The following is a 12694-nucleotide window of genomic DNA, read 5'->3' as shown; positions in this document are numbered from 1 at the left end:
AGACAGGACACAGAAGTAGCTTTGATTAGAAATAGCAGTCCATTGATCATCATCTTTATAGAAGCAATTAAAAGCCTACCAATTTATTTTTAAAGACACCCTTTTTTTCTGACAGTTGGCTGAATTGTTGAATCTGGGAACGTTCAAAGGAATATTAATAAATAGATGACAATACTTATGTGAAGATCATTTCTATTAACATTTGCAAGTAATTAACATCATTATGGTAATGCAATGAATAGAATTGCGGTGATACTTACATAAAAGATGAAATTAAAAATATTTTGAAAATCCCATTGTAGTACCTTCTCCATCAATATACCTTTCTTCTGAAGGTTCTCCCATTTTTTCCTCATTCAAAGAACTAAACTTGTTCACGTTCACACCAGGCAAGTCGTTGAAGTATGTGGGATATCCTGAAGCACTGTAATGCAGGGTTGGTAAGGTTTGTCATGCATTGATACAAAAAGCTCTTCTAGGGAGGAAAGGTTTTTGAGATAAACAAAATGCTAATGGCAATTACAAGAAGAATGTTGATACAATTCGTTATTTGGAAAACATTTACATTTCCTGCATTTTCACTAATGGCTCAAGAAATAATTGGAAAACTGGCTTTACTTGATTCACTTAAGTAACAATACTGTGGTTAAAAGGAAAGAATGTTAAATGTTGGAAAGTACTCGCTTAGTGACGAAAACTTAGAGACTGTAATTTTTGGTAAATATTGATTTTTATTATAGATCATAAAATTACTAGTATATAAAATTAAGATTTGTTAATTAAAGATAAATACTTTTTATCTTTAAAATTCCTAAGTATCCACCTCATAAAACTTTTATTTGTTTAGTAACAACAAGTACATAAATGAAGGAGGACACATGAAAAAAGACCTTAACTGAAACCAAATTACATTTTTTTTGTAATCTTTGGTATATTGCAGAAAGACAGTATTTGGGTTTTATCTGTTCTCCCTACTTTGCATGAGTGGTTAACATTCCTCAATAGTTTTGGTAAAATTATGAACATTGGCGTTAATACCCAGGACAGCAGTGGGTGAACTTCCTATGTGGAATTGATAATAAAAAAATAGGGAGATTGAAAATGAATATAGACAAGAAAGTATGTCATGTAACAGTCAAAAGGGTTTTTGATAAATGCAAAGCAACAAATTAAGGAACAACAAACCTGAGGGTACATGTGTACTGGCTTCGAAGTAATCTACCCTTTCTAGCTTCACAGTTCTGAAAATCTTCTGAACAGAAAGACTGCAAGAAAAAAGTCAAACTGTGTTTTCGGATAAATCAACAAAGAACTAGAACCACAAATCATCCACAGTAACGTTGCGTGTCCTACAGACTATGTCACTGAAGTGGTAACACAGTATTTTGTGTGCCCTTTTCTGTTTGGTTACCTTTCCTTAGGAAAAATAAAATGTTTACCTCTGTGAGTGTTCTAAAGAAAGGAAAAAGCATTAAGGGAAAGGGGAGAAAAAAAAGGGGGGGGGGGTGTCTTCAAACACCCCAGAGTCTGATTTACTAGTTTGAAAGGAATGGTGATCTGGATTTTCAGAAGGAAATGCTTGGCTTCAAATGTTAAAACGTAATGGGCAACATATGGAATAATTTGCTAAATAACACCATCAAAGTAAATAGCATGAAAACGAGTTTGAGACAGATTTTTCAGTGAGAGAAATATGGTATTGAAGTGCACAGCGGAGAAACACTTGTTATGAAAAGATAACCCCCAAGGGGACAGGCGTGCTGGACCAAGTGGTCTTTTCTTGCACAGCAGTTCTTTGTTCTGGTGTGAGAAAAAGCATTAAAAAACATAACCCAGAGAACTGGGAARCACAGAGGAGACATGGGTTACCCGTTGGCAGTACGTTTTGAGGGTAAAACAAATGATACRTTTGCTTTTGTGTTTTTGAGCGGTTGTGGGATTAGATGATTTGAGAACAGAGGTGACATAAATAGAACAATGAAGCAGAGCGAAGCCTTCTGCTTGTTTGCTTTGCATCAGCGCCCTGCTACCCAGGGACCGACATCAGGAGGTAGGGGGGCTGCTCGTGCAGGTTTGGCAAAATGTTTGTCTCTGTTCTGATCCTCAGGGACTCTCGCTCTGTGTCATCATAATGAAATAAGTTCTGTGATGATGTCTTGTTGTAAGGAAGCTTCATTTTTAGTTGCTTGTATTTGAAAAGGAGAGTAATAGGAAGCAATGGCTGTTTGATGGAGCTTTTCCTGTCTCTAGCTGTTGAGCTTCCATGCTGTGTTCCTTAGAGACTCCTTGAAGATGCATGGGAATGGTTTGTCCCACTTTTGAATAAGACTCCATGATTTGCAGAGGTAATTTCTCGGCCCCTTTTCTGTTTGGGTCCTGGACAAATGGCAAAGKAATACAACTGATCTTTAAGTGGAAGGGTCACTTCCTTCTTTTTGCCACTGTGACCATCTCAGTAATGAAAAAGRATAGGAACTTGGGAGGCAAGCATCTGGATTACCTTCCTGATAAAGTTTCCTGAGTTTGATGTGCCTTTAATGACACTTCTGTGCAAAGAGGGGTATGTGACGTTAAGTTGGTAGATTGGAGAATAAACTAGGTCAGCATAATGAGGCTACAAAAATTGCACGGAGGACAGAGCACCATCAAACACGCGTGGGATGACCAGGAGCCATAAAGCGCGTTGGTGCTGGTTATGAACGCTGGCTCTCYGGCAGGAAGGACAACAGTGTCTGTAGTTTAACTGTCTTTGATACCACTTAAAAAAACAGGTCTGACTGGGGCTGGAGTGGTTGTGGGCACGGTGAAGGGGCTGGTGCTCCCAGGAGTCCCAGCACCCGGAACTGATTTCTCTTTCTAGYGTCTAGTCCAGGCAGAGAATTTGAGTCCTACCAGACAGAAAATGTGGGGAACTAGATMCTTATTGATTATTCAATGTGTAGATCCACCATGGATTTCTACAGTGTCATAACATTTTTTCTTTTTCTGCTTTCATTCCTTCAGTAGTAGTTACTGAACTTGTATGGGTTTGGGTCAACCACAGAGTATTTCAGAGAACAGTTCACTGTAATTTTAGGATCCTTTTCAGGAGCTCTATAGCTCATCTAAGAGTCCCTTAGAGTGTGTATATTGTAAGCCGCAATTTCCCAAGCACATTATTTTTGCATTTCTAGGCATTTGTTTTGCATCTATGATTTTATCACCCAGACTCTCAGTATCATGAGATCCTTCTGCGATTCTTCAAGGTCAGTTGAAGATTTGACTTGTATTGTCTGCAGACTTTGCCACTATTATGCTCACCGCCTTTTCTATGAGCTTTGAGGACTGCAGAATGTATTTGGTAGTGACCTCCGAACTATTTAGAGACTGAGTGCGACTTCAGTTTTTTTAAACAAGGCAAGTTCCTGTAACATGCTGTGCCATCCTGTGGCTTGAAACATGTCTTTTCTAGCACTTCCACTGTACTCTGCTGCAGATTAAATAAGTCCTGAGTGTTGGGACTATAAGGAAAAACCAGAGTCAGCACCACTTTCTTTTTCAGAGATGCAAGAGGGTGAGCAGAGTTTGGAAATGAACTAAAATGCTTAGACATACCTTAAGTTCTACCATTTTCGAAAAAACAGTATTTTAAGAGTGACTGGTGACCTTTTGCTCTGTTTTCCATTCCAGTTTTTAATATAAACAGTACAATGCTATAGACTGTGGTTTCAAAGGGGAAAATAAGCAGAGAATATTAAGAAGCAATTAAGATTTTAGAGTTTAGCCAACAGCAACTTTTAAATGGRAACTAAATTATAGCCATTTCTCATTTTCAGCTAAGAGGAAGAAATTAATTCACAACTATAGCTGGAGAGTTTTCTGTCTCTTTCTTTTCAGTGGATACCATAATTCACCTCTGAATTATTGCCACCATCAACGTTGTGATCCCAAAGACAAAGCGGGTATATTGTATTGCATTTCTTATTAAATCAAGCTGTTTATACAGTGCTAATATGTTTACATTCAGGAGGGATTTTTGGAACAACACAGCTGCTGCCTTTCAAAGAGCAAGCAAGCTTACACTGCTTGTTTATAGTCATGTGTGTATTTGAGACAGCTTGGGGAAAAGACACCACTAAACTTCCTTAGGAAAAGCCTAAATTTAATAGAGRATAAGAATTTTCTTAGTTTTCTTAGTTTTTTCAAGCATCCTATTAAACTGAACAGATTCCTTGGGAAAGGTCCTGTGACAGAGCCTTGTACTTCTCAGGCAGTGCCTTTCTGTGCAAAAGAAGTGACACTGAGTACCAGGAGATACAGGGTCTTTTTCAGACTYGGTCACTGATTTCTGCGTGACCCTGGGCCAAGCCACTTGCGGTTCGCTGGTATTGTTGTTGAACGCACTGGTGGGACCTCACCGGGAGCAAGCTCAGGTGTTCAGTGTTTCAGCATTTGTGCTCAGTCACTGGTAAAATAGCACTGAACAAGGCAGATCAACTGTATTTGCAAATCATTTTGGAATTGAAGGCTGCGATGTAAGACCATGGTCTATTGTAGTTATCATTTCGAATAACCATGCCGTGGAGAACTGCCGTTTGGTGTTAAATTCTGTTGAACTTTCACTGTTCCACAGGTAAGACAGTGTTAAAACTCCATTGGAAAAAAAGAAAAAAGAGGAGAACTTCTGCCTGTAGCAGGTTGGAAAAAGCTCCAGGATTGTTATTTGAACTTATGTCTAGGTTTTATTTTATGAGGATACAATGTGGTGGTCATCTACTGTGCTGTATGAAAAAGGAACATTGCTAATGATATAATGCAAAAGTAGTACAGCTGTGTGATGAACCAGATTGGGAAATAATCCATGTTAAAAATAAAAGAGAGAGAGAGAGAGAGAGAGAGAGAGAAGCCTGATTTAAACAGAATTAGCGATGCCACAGGCAAGCGAGGGGAAGCAGGGAGGAGATGGTGTGCCGGAAACCCCTTCCAGCTCCTTTCTGAGGTTTTAGCGACCGGATCTGGCCATGCAGAATGGGGCATGCCGTCGTTTCCCTCCTGGAGCAGCCGCCTCCAGCTGTGTAGGATGAGAAGTGGCCTCGGCGGGACGGTGCCGGGGCTGGAGGCCGCTGACGAGCGGGYAGCTCGGGGGGCCGCCTGGTTTGCAGCTCTCATCTCCCTGCCTCAACCTAGGCAGTGCAGGAAAAGCGCATCTGCATTTATTGCAAAAGACTCCGGTTGTATTTGATTTTGCTGGTGCTGGAGATAGAGGTCCGGGCCCTTTCGTGCGCTGCATCTCCCTGCGCTCGGCCTGAATTGCCCCGGGCGAGCGCGGCCGTGCGCCGGAGGGGCCGGGACCCCGCACCTCGCGCGGCCATTCCTTTGCAACTTCTTGCTCAATAACCATTTCCCCGCCAGCTACTCTAAGGGCCTTTCAGAAATCGCAGGAGTTGTCAGTTGTTATAGTAACAGGCCCCCTGCTGCTGAATTGGCCCTGAGATGCCCATTTGGGCTTTTGAACAGACTAACTCATGCTCATTAGACAAAAAAGAGAGAGAGACAGATTTGCAGATGGAAAGTTGCTTTTTAAGCATGCTGGATGATCTGTTCAGAGCTAGATTGTGGAGGGGGGCATGTTCTCATTATGTGCCTGTTACTTTTACTTTTCTTTAATTAACACTCTTTTTACTTTTCCTTGCAAATGAGAACTCAGTGAGATTTCGGATTCCTCTGGTGAGGCTGGTAGTGAGCTGCTTCTTTAAAAGCAAACAAATTTTGTCATAAGCAAGAAGAAGGGAAAGAAAYAGGAAAGGGTTTTGCAAAGCTTAAATCGAATCAGTGGTCATTTCCAAAGCTAGCTGGAAATCTACAAAACTCAGCAAACTTTAATCCTAATTATACAGCATCAGGAGCAAGATCAGAAACTCAGTAAGCACATTTTGGCCCAGGAATGTCCCATTCCAAGGACACAGCACAGATTGCATTTTGCTTCAGGTTTAAATCTGAGCGGTCCCATTGATGACTCCTGAATAACTGGTATCAGTTTAATCAGACCTTTGCCTTCTAAATTTGAGTCCACATGGCTGAAGAACCTGTGCCGTCTCAAGCAGTTTCTCAAGAGTGTGCAATTGCAATAACAGGTTTCTTTTTGCAAGGTACCCAAAGCCAGTTTCTTACGTCCATGCATGTCCAATCTCTCTCTGAATTTCATGAAGCATGTTCCCTTCTGTCCTTCTGTAAATGAAAAGTAAATCTAGATTTATAGCAGGCTGATGTCTCTCTGGGTGAAACTAAGTTAGGACTATGGTGGTTCTTGTGCGATACACCTTTTCTGTGAGGAAGGTGGGCAGACAGGGTTGTTAGCTGAGATGAAAAACAAATACTGTAATACGTGAAAGGGATCTGCAAGGAATAAATGATTTTCCRCATCCACCATGGTTAGGATGAAGAGTCTTGGGCTTAAATGGCAGTGAGAGAGATTTAGGTTTGACATTAGAAAAATGGTAAGAAAGACCGTAAAAATAGCGGACTACAGAACTTCCACCGTTTCTAGGTTCTAAAAGCAGGTTAACCGGCCCTTTGTCAGCAACGTCGCCGAGGTCGTTGATCCCGTACGGGAGCAGGGAGGACTCTTCTCCCCAGTGCTGCAGTGCGCGCTTTAAAGTGCACATGCAAGTGTGAGAAAAGAAGAGGAACGGAGCAGTGTGATAAATTGTCCTGTGAATCACAAATTAGAAGGCTGGAAAAGACACAATTGAAATGCTTCACATTTAACATAAGTAACGTGCAGCAGATAAAAGAACACATCTAAGAAGCGGGGTGGGGGGAGAGAGGGAGGGCTGTAGCATTGCAGAGAGTGAAAAGGAAGATGTAAATGGGCAAGGAGGAAAACTGCGAAGGCGGCTTACGGAGAACACCTGTGCCAGAAAACCCACAGGGTGATGGAAAAAAAGTCTGAGGAGTTTTTTCCATCTGTTCTCCTGCAGCAAGGAGCCTGAAAGCGGGGAAGAGTCAAGAGTATCACAAGGTTTTGAAGTTTAAAAGAAGAAAGCAAGCAGGCATTGGTACAGTTGCTGTTTTTAACCCCCATTGGGTGTTACCTAAGGCACCGTCAGTATTGCCCGTGTCAGTACTGCCATCGTCTGCAGTGAGTGCCAGCCCAAGGACAGCCCTGGTGACAAGGGAAGGGATCCTGTGAGCAAGCAACTAGTGTGACGGCATCTAGCAATCCCTGCAGATGCTGTTATGTGAAACTGTTTCTTGCAAAGGAGATGGGAATGGTGAGTGCTGGAGGAGCTCTCATCTGTGAAGCCTCAGACAGAGCACCCATCACAGTGAAGACAACCCTGCTGCTTGCTGGATTGTGTTTATTTTTAACAGTATCTTTAAACAAGAAATCTTCCTCTGAGACCATGTGTCGTCCTCAGCCGCTGGGATGTTTGCACCATGTGCATCATTTGTGCAAACGGCTTTTCTGCRGGCACTTTTATGGACATGACCATTGAACTCAGTGGGAGCCCAGATCTGCATCACCTTTTATAAAAAAGATGTCAAGCATGTAATCGTATGTCAAATAGCAGGAGAATGCATGCTTTGGTTGTAGAGCACTAAAATTCCTCATAACATGTAGGTGTCCTTGAATTCTCCAATAAAATGTGTATATATTTTTAAGTATGTCCTGTGACAGCCGAGACATTTAGGGTATACTTTACCTACAGGCCCACACAGGCCATCTCATTCATTGAAAGGAATCAAGTTTAAGRTAAAATTCTTGATAGCAAGTTGGAAAATACTGTTGTTATGCTCCTTCTGTATAAGTAGTGTGTAATGACATTTCCCCAAGGTTTGCAGATGCGCCTTCTTTTGGGAAGACAGCAGAGAAGGGCAGAGATGAGGGCAGTTCAGGTCTGGCCAGGAAGTGTCTGTGGCACAATGAAATCTCTGTTTAATTAACTAAATGGATTAATTCCAGGTGCTTATTCTGGAAATGCTTTCCCCGGTGCTGCTGTAGTGGTGAGGTCTTGAAAAAAAAAAAAAGAGACAAAAGAGACAGGTTTTATTTGGGCAATAACTGGATTAAAGGCAATATTTTACCTGTATTCTGAACCAGTATTTTAAAAATATCCACATGCTATAGTTAGGCTCCGTTAAGAACCCATTTGTAAGTGTTGAGAAACAGTACACCAGAAGGCGTATGCATTTCTGATCTGCACCCCCGTAAGCATTGGCTTCTCGTGGTCATGTTAGTTGTTTTTTAAGCTATTTTAGACAAAACATTTTTTTTAACAACTTTAGAATGTTTTTAACTGTGGCTTTTAGAACTATGATGGGCTATTTAAAAAGAGAAACTTTTATAAACATACTTTTTGTGGAATTAAATCAACTTGAAAAAAAAATCAAGCGTAAGAATATTTTAAAAGAAAGCGGGATGCATTCCTTCTCTGTTCCCCTTTAGCTCTAAGAAAGAGTTAACCCGTTGTTGTTTGATCTGTTGCTAGTTCATATGTTTTGTATTGATCTGTTGTTAATTTATATGTTCTATATAATATTCTTAGTATATAAGACCAGATGTTAGAGTGTGCACAGGTATCGCTGTAGTAGATTGTGCCTCACAAATTGTTAGGTTTCAGAGCTAGAGAAATGTCTTGGATGAACTGTGAATAAAATATCCTATAATACAAGTAGATGTACCTTGAGGGAACCGTATACTTCTACTGTGAAACTATGAATTAACCACAGCAACCAGATAAATTATGATTTTTCTCTCTTCCTGTAACCATAAAATACAGCTATTGAAGGGCCCTGCGCTGTTCTCAGTCCCACGGCAGCATTTGGACTAACATTAGCGCTAACTATTTCACAGCAGGATGTGATCTGAGTGTAAAATTATAGGGTAAAAATATTAAATCAATTCAACAATCTTAACTGGTTGGATAAATAGTAGGAATCAGCAGCCTAGTAAAACAAGAACAAGCAAGAGTGGACTTCATTTTTCTTTTTTTAAAATAAAGTACCAAGCTGTGCGACTCAGAAAAGAAACAGTGACTTAGAATTCACTGCTCATGTGATTTTATCTGAGATATTATAAATCTGTGCATTTATTCAGTTTGTTGCAGAACACTAGGTTATATATTTTGTTTGATAAAAAGAAAACACTTCTTATATGACTGCAAATGGCGTGTATTTCACTCCACTAACTTACAGATGAGTTCTAATTTTTAAGCCAAAGCAGGAGCAGTTAGCATGCCTGGTTTCTATCTCATGGGTTGTTTCTTGGTTTGGAAATACTGTCCTTTCCAAAATGGAGCAAAAGCATGTTGACATATCCTGCKCAGTGGCATTTAGAAAACAATAGACATAAATCTAATTTTGCATTGGTTGGAAAATTTTACTCCAATTTTGCATTTTAAAAGTAATTGTAATGGAAAAACAAATCCAGTCAGTCCTCAGCAGTGACAAATACTTTGTTCCCTGAAGGCTCAAACTTATTTTTAATTCTCCCTTTGATCAAACTATCAGTAAAATGGATATATTTCAGCATGATGGGGAGCCAGAGCCAAGAAGGCCCTCTTCTGTCATGGCCCAGCAGTGCTCCCCAGGCAGCCGTGCTACAGACGAGTATCGCTGCAGACGAGCAGTGCTGAAGGCGAGGAAGACTTCTCACCACATCATAACAAAGTGGTGATAATTTAGTCTTCAGAGTCTTCTACGATTYCTAAATTCCAGTATTCATTGGTAATAGGGTATTACAGACTGGTATTACARGCATGAAGTGATAGGTCTGGAGACAGTCCTCAAACCTGTCATTTTGGGGATTTTKGGGATGTGGGATCTCTGATCGGAAGTGTAAGACATAAGTCTACCGGCTGGTTTGTCTCTTCCCGTTCRTACTCTTGAAGCGTTCAAGGTACTTGGTTCCATCGGAGGGTGAAGGGGTCCCAGCAGTTTGCTTTCCARAGCCTGCAGAAGTTAGTGGCGTGAGTAAAGGCTGCGTCTAGGCAGCTTTATTCACATGACAAACATTTACCCAACAGCAGAACAATGTTATCCTCCCTCTGACATCACTACTGATTTCATCTTCATTTTGATGGGCTATTTTTTACCACTTTCTTTGGTACCGTAGGTACAAGCAAGTCTTTCAGCCTAAAAAAGCTTTTCATGCAGTTTGCTTAKTCTTCAGTGAGCTTTTCTATAGACTTCACATAATAGAAGTGATAGTCATGTTTTCTGCTAATGTCTGATCTCCTTACGACTATACACTTGTCTTGTACCCTTGTACTGTCTTTTGGGGGAGGGGGCGCAGGGTGGAAGATTAATGGCCTTTCAGGCATCAAGGACATTTGGTTTTCATTGGACAGAGTAACTCTGAACATCCTTTGTGATATTGATGGGGCCACATATACCTTAACATTATTAACAGTAATTCCTTTTTCAGAACAACTCAATTAATTATTAGGTAATTTATTTGCTTGCACAAGTCACCGTAGTTTGCCTTTGGTGATATTTAATACTGAATATATCTAGGAAAAGCAATTGCATCTCTTTTGAGATCAGTCATGAAGAATAAAAAAGTTTAATGAAGAATTAAAAAGTTTTTATTTTCACAGTAAAAGACTGTGAAAATAAAAWTTCTGCTTTCCAAAGAAAATACAGTAATTAGAAAATATGCAAATGGAAATTAGCCTGTGTTGGTCTTTCTCTTTATTTATGTCATTAAATGCAGCATTTAATTAGTATACATATTATTCAAATTTCAATATAATTCTTTTTGTAAGTCCAAGTTCAAATATAAAAATCAAAATGGGCTTGATGCACCCTATTGTTCACATGCAAAACAGCTAACATAGATGTGAAGATATGAGGTGAATTGAAACATTCATATTTCATAAGGATGCAGGCTGCATTTTCTGAAATTATCGGTTGAAATGTTATTTTTAACTTTTTCTAATTTGCATACATATTAGTCTCTGTTTAAATGATGTGTTATTCTATTCATTAGACTTCAGTGAATGCTTCTGACTCTGCTGATAATCAAGCACAGGTCCCTGGAAAGCAAATTATGGACTTTCATGTTGCAAACCCCATTGTAAACGTGACATTTATCATTGCTAAGCTGACTTACGTGTAGTACTTGGCTACAGTCAGTAGGGCAGAACCCTCTCTTGTAGGCTTTGGGTAATGACCGTGATCTCCGAGTAAGGACCTGGCGCCAGATCCCTGAAGTCTCTTCAGAGATGATTGGGCACTTCACAACCACTCTGCCTTCTTGATGTTAGAAACGCCAGTTCAGCTCTTCGGGGAGGAAGAGTAGCTTCACTCAGGTCCTCATACAGATGGCTTCAAGAAATGGGAAGATGAAGAATTTTCTGTYCTACATAATTTGATGGTAGAAATGAGGATTTGGGGGCCGATAAGGATTCATTTGGCCAATCTGCAATTCTCTCGAGCGTGTTTGGCTGCCAGTGCAGGATGCTGCAGAGGAGTACCTGCTTTGTGGCAGTGCTTCGAAAATCTAAAAATTCAAGTAGCCCTCAAAGCAAAAGCATGAAGGTGACAACGATGCGATAGGAGTCCTTCCTCTGCGTGTCTGAGCCAGATCTTGTAGTCAGTGTGGCAACAATCTGTTTATAACAATCTGGGAAGGAAGGGGCAACCAAATGGTATGTCTGCAATTGCATATCGGTTTACCAGGCAGTGACAATTCATCTTTTTAATTCTAGGTATAAAAGCATTGTTATCCCAGTGGTAAACCTGAGGTGGTAATTTCCCAAGGTTTTATGTTGATGGGGTGAGCCCTGAGTGGTGCCGCACAGAGAGTTGCCATGTGTGCTCTGATTAATAAAAAAAAATGATGGGAAGCAGAAAGATTCTTACAGCATCACTGCGAGGAAATACTTGACATCTTTAAAGGCCTATAAGTTTAGTTTCCATCTGTTTTTTGCAGAATTTGGGCCTTTTCAAAAAACAGTGCCGGTGTGCAGCCTGGAATTAATYTGGCTCTTTCTGGTAGCCGAAGGTTAGAGTTCAGCATCAGTTTGTGTCGCTCAGAAAAGCTACATGGAACAAGTTCCCTGGTATAATTTAAAAGAATAGGCAGGGACTACTAGAAAGAAACCTGTTCTCCCTGCAGCATGGTTTTATTTGAGATGCACAGAATACGCTAAGAGAAGACAAGGAAGCACAGCAGTTGGTGTACGTTCTCGGCAGCTGCTTTGTCTCGCCGTGTCTGAATGCGTAATCTCATTCGCAGCGGCGTTCTGCACGAGAAGCAGCTGGGCCTGGAAGAAATGCTCCCGTTTCACCAGCGTTTGTAACGCAGGCCACAGTTAGGCCTATTGGGAAATGGAAAGCCCACGTTTTATTGGGACTGTGAGTTTTCCGTGGCTGTCAGCGTTGTCTGCAGGATTTGAGCTTTCGCGTGGGTGTCCTCTCTGTCCCCTCGCAGTGCCACCTCGCACCGAAGGAATGCAAGAGAAGCTCTGAGCTTTAAACCAGCTTTTTTAAGCATATAAACAGTCTGCGGCCCTCTCCTCCTCCAATCCATAGATGATGTTTGCTGTTCCTGCAGATTTCTGCGCTGGCGAGCCAGAACTGGGTGTCCCAATTCCCTGTGCGCTGAGTGTGGGATAGGGTGTCAAGGAAAAAGAGCTTTAAACCATCTGCATGTTTCCCGTGTTCCCCTAGGCCAGGGTTTAATGTTCATGCCRGGTCTCCATCTTCA

General features: G+C 40.9%; 1 protein-coding gene across 1 annotated transcript in view; it reads left to right on the top strand.

The window, feature by feature from the left end:
• PTPRG (protein tyrosine phosphatase receptor type G) overlaps positions 1–12694 on the top strand; it is a 342342-nt gene that overhangs the window by 275740 nt on the left and 53908 nt on the right. The window lies entirely within an intron of this gene.

The sequence above is a fragment of the Rhea americana genome, unplaced genomic scaffold (assembly GCF_003343005.1).
Source record: "Rhea americana isolate MKP2758 unplaced genomic scaffold, rheAme1 scaffold_16, whole genome shotgun sequence".
NCBI lineage: Eukaryota > Metazoa > Chordata > Aves > Rheiformes > Rheidae > Rhea > Rhea americana.
This window is presented reverse-complemented; position numbering and strand designations above follow the sequence as displayed.